The following is a 7,817-nucleotide window of genomic DNA, read 5'->3' as shown; positions in this document are numbered from 1 at the left end:
AAGCATTTGAACATCTGAAAACACAATTTGTGCTGATAATCAAAGAAAAATAAAAGTTTCTTTCAAAAACTGTTACTGGTGATGAGCGTGAAAGTAAATGGTAGAGTATGGAATGGAAACATCCTCAGTTGTAGACCAAGAAAAAGTTAAAAGGTCAACCATTAGCTGGAAAATTTATGCTTACAGTTTTCTGGGATTCTCAAGGCCAGTACTGGAACACTATCAGGAAAAATGTTGAACAATGCTCACTGAAAAGCTGAAGTCTAAGATTTGAACTGAACGCAGAGGACTGCAATCCAAGGACAATTTGATCTTGCATGACAATGCATGTCCCCATACCTCTGCCCACACTGTTGACATTCTCCAAAAACTTCATTTTGAGATGTTAAGCATCCTCCCTATAGTCCTGAACTTGCTCCATAGGGCTTTCACCTGTTTGATCCCATAAAAGCAGCCCTTCAAGGATGAAGAGTCACCTCTGATGAAGAAGTGAAGACAAAAGTGCATTCGTGGCTCGCAGTTCAGCCAAAACATTTTTTTTTTTTTTTTAATAAGGGGATGTGAAAGCTTGTTGACAAATGGACAAAGTGTATTGAAAACCAAGGAGATTTTGTCAAAAAATTGTGTATTTCTCTTCCTAAAACTAGATTAAAATAAATTCTACAGCCAGAGTGCAGATAATGTTTGAATCCTCCTTGTATATTTAATTCCATTGCCTCCTTACCTGTATGGTTTTTGCTAAAAAATCAGACCTGAGTCATTGTTTTTCCTTTGAAGGATAACTTTATATTTTCTGAGATGTTCTCAGGGTTTTTGTCTTTGGTTTTGGAAAGTTCTGTTATAATGTCTTAGCGATTTTATTTTGGAGCCTATCTGTTTGGGGTTCATTCAGCTTCTTGAATGCTTATCTCCATGTTTTTCATGATATGAGTGTAGTTTGTTTTCAACAATTCTTTGACAATTTTCTGTATGCTCCCCCCCCCTTTCCTGTTCAATAAATCTAATCACCTGTAAGCTATTCCTCTTTATTGTGTCCCACATAAATCTTAGGCCTTATTCAGTTTTTTCCTCTTGTTTTTTATTGTTTTTCAAGTAGACAAGTGTTACAAGATTTGTCTTCAAACTCACTAATTCGGTCTTCCATTAATTCAATTATATTTCTTTGTCCTTTCAATGTATTATCCATTTCTGAAGTATTAATATTAATAATCTGGATTTCTGTTTGCAGAATTTGTATTATTTCTCATTTTTTATTTAAGATGTGTGTGTCTTCTTGAAGTATTCTCATGAAATTTTTGGTTATTTTCTGTATTTTCCTTGCTTTCATCTCTAGCTTTCTCCTTCTTTTTCTCATTCTATTTGTTGTTGACGTTAAATGCCATCAAGTCAGTTTGAATCATAGCAACCCAGTATAGGATTTCCAAGGAGTGGCTTATGGGTTTGAATGGCTGACCTTGTGTTTCAAACTGATCTTGCGGTCTACTGCTTATCCTATAGGGCCATACCAGGACTCCTATAAATCTACTAAAAGTTGTTTTTGTTAGGTGCTGTCAAGTCAACACAAACTCAAAGTGACTTAATGCATAACAGAACAAAATACTGCTCAGTCCTGTACCAACCTTACAATCATTGCACACTTGAGCCCATTGCTGCTGCCACTGTGCCAATCCATCCTGTTTGGAATCTTCTCCCTTGCTGACCCTCCACTTTACCAAGCATGATGATCTTTTCCAGGGACTGGTCCCACTGATAATATGTCCAAAGTCTTGTCATCCTAGCTTCTAAGGAGCATTCTGGCTATACTGCTTCCCACACAGATTTGTTTGTTCTTTCATCAGTCTATAGTACCTTTAATTTTTTTCTCTATGATAACTCAAATGCATCAAATCTTCTATGATCTTCCTTATTCGTTGTCCAATTTTCACATGCACATAGGTTATTGAAAACACCGTTGCTTGGGTAATGCACAAATTAGTCCTCAAACTGACATCTTTGCTCTTGAACACTTTAAAGAGGTCTTGTGTAACCGATTTGTCTAATGCAATAAGTTGTTTGATTTCTTGACTGCTGCTTCCATGAGTATTGATAGTTGACATGAGTAAAATGAGGTGTTTGACAACTTCAGTCTTTTCTCCATTTATCTTGATGTTATTTATTGTTCCAGAGGTGAAGATTTTTGATTTCTTGACATTGAGGTGTGACCCTAGCTAAAGGCTGTGGTCTTTGATCTTCATAAACAAGTATTTTAAGTCCTTTTTGCTTTTAGCAAAAAAAATTCAAAAATTTTTTTTCAGGTTGTTAATGAATCTTCCTCTAATCCTAATGTCCTGTTTGTCTTCAGATAGTCCAAATTCTCAGAATATTTGTTCAGCATACAGATTGAATAAGTATAGTGAAAGAACACAACCCTGTTACACACCTTTCCTAATTTTAAACCATTCAGTGTTCCCTTGCTGTGTTTGAATATCTGCCTCAACGTCTATGCACAGGTTCCTCATGAACGCAATAAAGTGTTCTGAAATACTCATTCTCTACAATGTTGTCCATAGCTTAGCATGATCCACACCATCAAAAGCCTTTGGTTGGTAAATAAAGCACAGGTAGAAATCTTTTTGGTATTCTCTGCTTTCAGCCAAGATCCAGCTGACATCAGCAATGATATCCCTCATTCCACATTCTTGTCTGAATCCAGTTTGAACATCTAGCCATTTTCTGTCAATGTGCTGTTGAAGCTATTTTTAAATTATCATTAGCAAAGTTACACTTGCATGTGATTTTAATGATATTGTCTGATGACTTCCACATTCCATTGGGATATCAAAGATATTGTCCGATGATTTCCGCATTCCGTTGGGTCACCTCTCTTTGGAATGGGCGTACATATGGATCTCTTTCAGTCAATTGGCCAGGTAGCTGTCTTCCAAATTTCTTGGCACACAGTGCTTTCTGTACTGCATCAGTTTGTTGAAAGTTTTCCATTTGTATTTCATCAATTCCTGGAGCCATGTTCTTTGCCATTGTCTTCAGTGCACCTTGGAACTCTTTCAGTATCATTGGCTTTTGATCATATGCTATTTCTTGAAATGGTTGAACATCGACCATTACTTTTTGGTACATCAACTCTGTCTATTCCTTCCATTTTCTTCCTTTTTAAAATTCATTTTCAAAAATTTTTATTAAATCCTAGTCTAATTAAACAATATATCAATTTATTGTTATATGATGGTGAACATGTTTAATAAGTAAATGCAAATCAGACATGTATGTCCTTATTTTCTGTAGACCGAACAACAAGCTAATACCTACACAGAACACTAATAATGACATACACTTGCTCAGATTTTTCATACAAGCCATATTGGTTATCAAACTACATATCTCCAAATATTTAATACAGTAGAATTAGTGATTGAAGTTCCCATATAATATTTTCATTGCAAGTGCCTTACTGTGATAACTAACATTTTGACAGTTTAATTGACATTTGGCAGCTATTATTAATATATTCAAGAGTAAAAGCTGATTATGAAAAGATAAATTAATGAATGAAAATAAAGTTACCAAAAAAACAAACAAAAAAAAAGAGATGAGGGAATCATTGGGATACAAAAGTCAAACAAGTGTATGCGTTTGGTTGGAAGAGAACAGATGAACTAAGGATTTTCCAAATAACCAGCTTATAAGCTTAACACAACACACATCCTTCTTCACACAGAAGTTGAAACTGAAAGGTCTACAAACTGTGACTTTAGAACTTAAATAGTGCCAACTCTTCTGACAAGAAATACCACAACAGTTAAGATTGTATTAGTTGACTCTATTTCACACTAGGTTGGTGGACACAAGCAATACTCATTAATAAAGTTGATAATTAGCTTCAGTCAGAACATTTTTATAATGCACACTAAAAATAGTATTCAGTTTACAAATTTTTCTATAATCCAAGTATACAATAGCTTAGAAAACAATGATTAGAAAACAAAAGCCACTGTAAACAAACAGATTAAAATAACAAGAACAATACAGGTTTGATATGGCTGTGATTTTACAGTTTTCTTACTGTATCATCAATGTCAGAAATATGTTCCTTCAGCTGGCTCCACTACTTGGGATTAAAAGAAATACCTGTTCTTGGTTTCATTTCACCTTCTTGATCCATCCAACATTCTCTAATATCCATTAGGACTTTCCTTTTAAAGCCCTGAACACTGACATACCTCATTTCCTCAGTCTGAACCTTACTAGTATCTCTGCTGCTGCTGCTCTGTTTAGGGGATGAAAAGGCTCTTGAAGTTTCACCTTTTTTGTTCTTTCTTCACAGGTTTTCTGGAGCAACTTGCTCTTTTCTCTTTAACTTTTTGTCTGCTTCACCATCAGAAATAACTGCCAGATATGCTTAAAGAAACATGTTCCTTTGATTTAGGCATTACTCTGCTTCTGCAACCAAACAACCCCCTGCTTGCTAGCTCAAGATTGACCTTCCATAATCTTTTTTTTTTTTTTTTTTTATGTTTTATTGTAAGTTATGTGATCGTATACATGGAGAATATTAGCTTTACATTCACCCTATCATTTCATTGCCATGGTTACAATCCCCTCCATGCAGCATCATGGTTAGGCACGCCTGTAGCCTCCCACCTCCGGTCATCAGCACACAGCCCCTCTCCCTCTCTGGGTCTAGAGTCCCCAGCAGCTCCATCTGTCCACGTGATCATCTTTGCCTCCATCTCTGGCGTCACTGTTTCTCTGGGTGGGTCCCACACTCTGCTCTTCTCTTCCATTTTTTTTTTTTTTAATGCTTTTTACATCATTTGATATTTTGTCCATAGAATCCTTCAATATTTCAAGTCAAGGCTTGAATTTTTCTTCAGTTCTCATCATGAGAAATGCAGATCGTGTTCTTCCCTTTCTTTTTTCTAATGCCTGGTCTTTGCATATTCCATTATAATATTTGACTTAATCTTTTGGAGCTGCCCTTTGAAACTTCTTGTTTAGCTCTTTTTCCTCTTCATTTCTTTCATTTACTTTAGTATATCTATGCTGGAGAGCAAGTTTCAATCTTTTCTGTCATTTTTTGGTTTCTTTTCTTCTTTCATGTCTTCTTAATGAATTGTGCTTTCTTCTTACATGATGTTCTTCATGTCATATCACAACTCGTCTGGTCTTCAGTCATTAATGTTTAATGCATCAAATCTTTTCTTGAGATGATCTCTAAATTCAGATGGAATATGTTCAAGGTCATATTTTGGCTCTTGCAGACTTGTTTAAAATTTCTTCAGCTTCAATCTGGACTTGCATATGAGCAATTGATGATCTTTTCCAAAGCCTGACCCTGTGGAACTATTGGTGTCTCATATCTTTGTTGCAGATGGTTTGTGTAGCTTGTCTACCTAGTCTGCCATCTTGCCCACAATGCTTACTAATATGGAATAGTTTTGCTTTTCTTGCTCTTCACATAAATGTAATTATACTATGTGTATTATTTTATGTTTCTTTTGCTAAAATAAATGTCTAAGAAATTACAATAATCCATATTGGTCAGTGTATCAATGGTTTATTAGTTTTTATTGTTGACTAGTTTCCTTTGTTTTCTGGCTCTGGATTTTGAGTCCTTTTGTGTTGCTTCTTTGTGTGAACTGAAATTTTCAGATGCCTCCAAACATTGTGGTGTCCTTGTATTTGCATCTAATTGATGATTGTGTATTGATGTTTTCTTAGTCACTCCTCACCTGCCTCCTGTTGGGTGAGGTTATAGAATAGATGCATGTGCACTGTTCTCTGTTTGCCTTTCATACAACCCACTTTAGAATAGGTTTGACTGCTCTATGCTGTTGTCTATAGTTGATCAGGTGGTATAGTAGCTTTTACTGGCTTTTGCCCAGTGGGTGGAGCTACAGAGGGCATGGTTTTGGCTGGGCTGTATGGTCGTGGTTGCTTTTTTGCCCACTGGTTTGCATCTGCGCTTTCTGGCCACCACTTGGATTCAATGCTGCTTGCAAAAATTAAATATGGCCACCTTGGCTCAAGTCAGCTAACAGTTCACCCCATCTATCTCCTTTCTTGTGGCCCTTATTCAGCTTCTTCTCCTAGTCACTATTCAATGCACTTCTCTATGCTTTCCTCTGAAGCTCAGGTTTCCAGGATTATCACATGTGTCTGTTTCATTGGTCTCTCATATCTTTGTTGCAGATGGTTTGTGTAGCTTATTTACCTAGTCTGCCATCTTGCCCACAACTCTTACTAATACTGAATAATTTTGCTTTTCTCACTCTTCACATAAATATAGTCATACTATGCATAGTATTTTATCTGTTTATTTTGCTAAAATTAATGTCTGTTGTTGTTAAGTGATTTTGAGTCAATTTTGACCCATAGCTACCCTTTATAGAGTTTCCAAGGAGCAGCTGGTGAGCTTGAACCACCAACATTGCAGTTCAAACAACTTTGCAGTCTGATGCATTAGCCCACAGCACCACATGTCTAAGAAGCTACAATAATCTATATTGTTCAGTGCATCTATGGTTCATTAGTTTTATGGCTGACTGGTATTTAATTAATCAAATATAATACAATTTTTTTTATCAATTTACCTGATGCTTAACGTTTGTGTTTCATCCATCATTTGACTATACTGCCTAAAGAATTTATGAACATTCTTGTAAAATACTTTGGGATCCATATATTTTCATTTATCTCAGGAGGGAACCAGCTGTTTCATACAATCAATTTTTTTTTTCTTAGAAATCACTAAAAAGTTTCTCAAAGTCATTGTGCCATCTACACTTCATCAGAAATGTGTGATATTTCTTGTTTTTACCACCATCTATCACCATTGGTACTGCTAGTCTTAATTTTAGCATTATGTTATCTTATTGCTGTTTTAGTTTGTATTCCACCTGATGACAGATGATGCTTAGCACCTTTTCATGTACTTACTGACTATTCACATATCTTCCATTGGGAAGTGTCTATCATTTTGCCAAACAAAATTTCATTTTATTATTGCTTTGCTGGAGTACTCTATATATATTTGGACACAAGCATTATGTCAGATATTTACATTATGAATATTTTCATCTGTCTTTCCCCTTCCTATTCATTTTCTTGATCTATCTTGTTAATTTTAAATTTTTGAAACAGAGTCAGATTTACTGAATAATTACAAAAATAATACAGAAAGAGTTCATATACACATAATCCAACTTTGTCTTATTCACATTTTTTAACCAGAAAATATTACCTAAGCTAACAAATGAGCCTTGGTACTATTAGTTAAGCTAAAAGCATTATTTAAATTGCACAATTTCCTTTGTAATAAATTGAATAATAGCTTTCTAAAATGCACATGTCCAAATCGTAAGATCCTATGACTTTTACCTTATATGAAAAAATAAACCTTTGTAATGTGATTAAGTTAAAGATCTTGTGATATGGTGATTATACTGGTATGCCTAATGAAATCACAAAGATTCTTATAAGAAAAGGATGCAAGAAGAATCAGTTAAAAGACTGAATGACGATGGAAGCAAAAGTTTATTATTATTATTATTTTCCCTCGATTAGATGGGTCATTATATTATATCTTTTATTGTCATTGGTGCTGTTGTTTCTAATCAAACTTTTATGGCTAAATTGTCAAGAAGATAAATCAAAAGAAGCAAGACAAAAGAAAATGTAAGAATGTGAGAATGAACATAAATGTAAATTTACATGAAGGCATACATATATAAAATCCAAAAATAATTGAAAACAGTTATTTTTCTCTTCACTTCTCTCTTTTAAGGGTGACATTAAAAAATACATGATGCAGTTCATGA

The 7,817-nt window shown here is 34.8% G+C and overlaps 1 pseudogene; it reads right to left on the bottom strand.

Annotated features, from left to right (window-relative positions):
- Window positions 1-4,045: 4,045 nt before the first annotated feature.
- Window positions 4,046-4,427, bottom strand: LOC102827398 (annotated as a pseudogene).
- Between the last annotated feature and the right edge of the window lie 3,390 nt (window positions 4,428-7,817).

Source organism: Chrysochloris asiatica, unplaced genomic scaffold (genome assembly GCF_000296735.1).
Source record: "Chrysochloris asiatica unplaced genomic scaffold, ChrAsi1.0 scaffold00051, whole genome shotgun sequence".
Taxonomy (NCBI): Eukaryota; Metazoa; Chordata; class Mammalia; order Afrosoricida; family Chrysochloridae; genus Chrysochloris; species Chrysochloris asiatica.
This window is presented reverse-complemented; position numbering and strand designations above follow the sequence as displayed.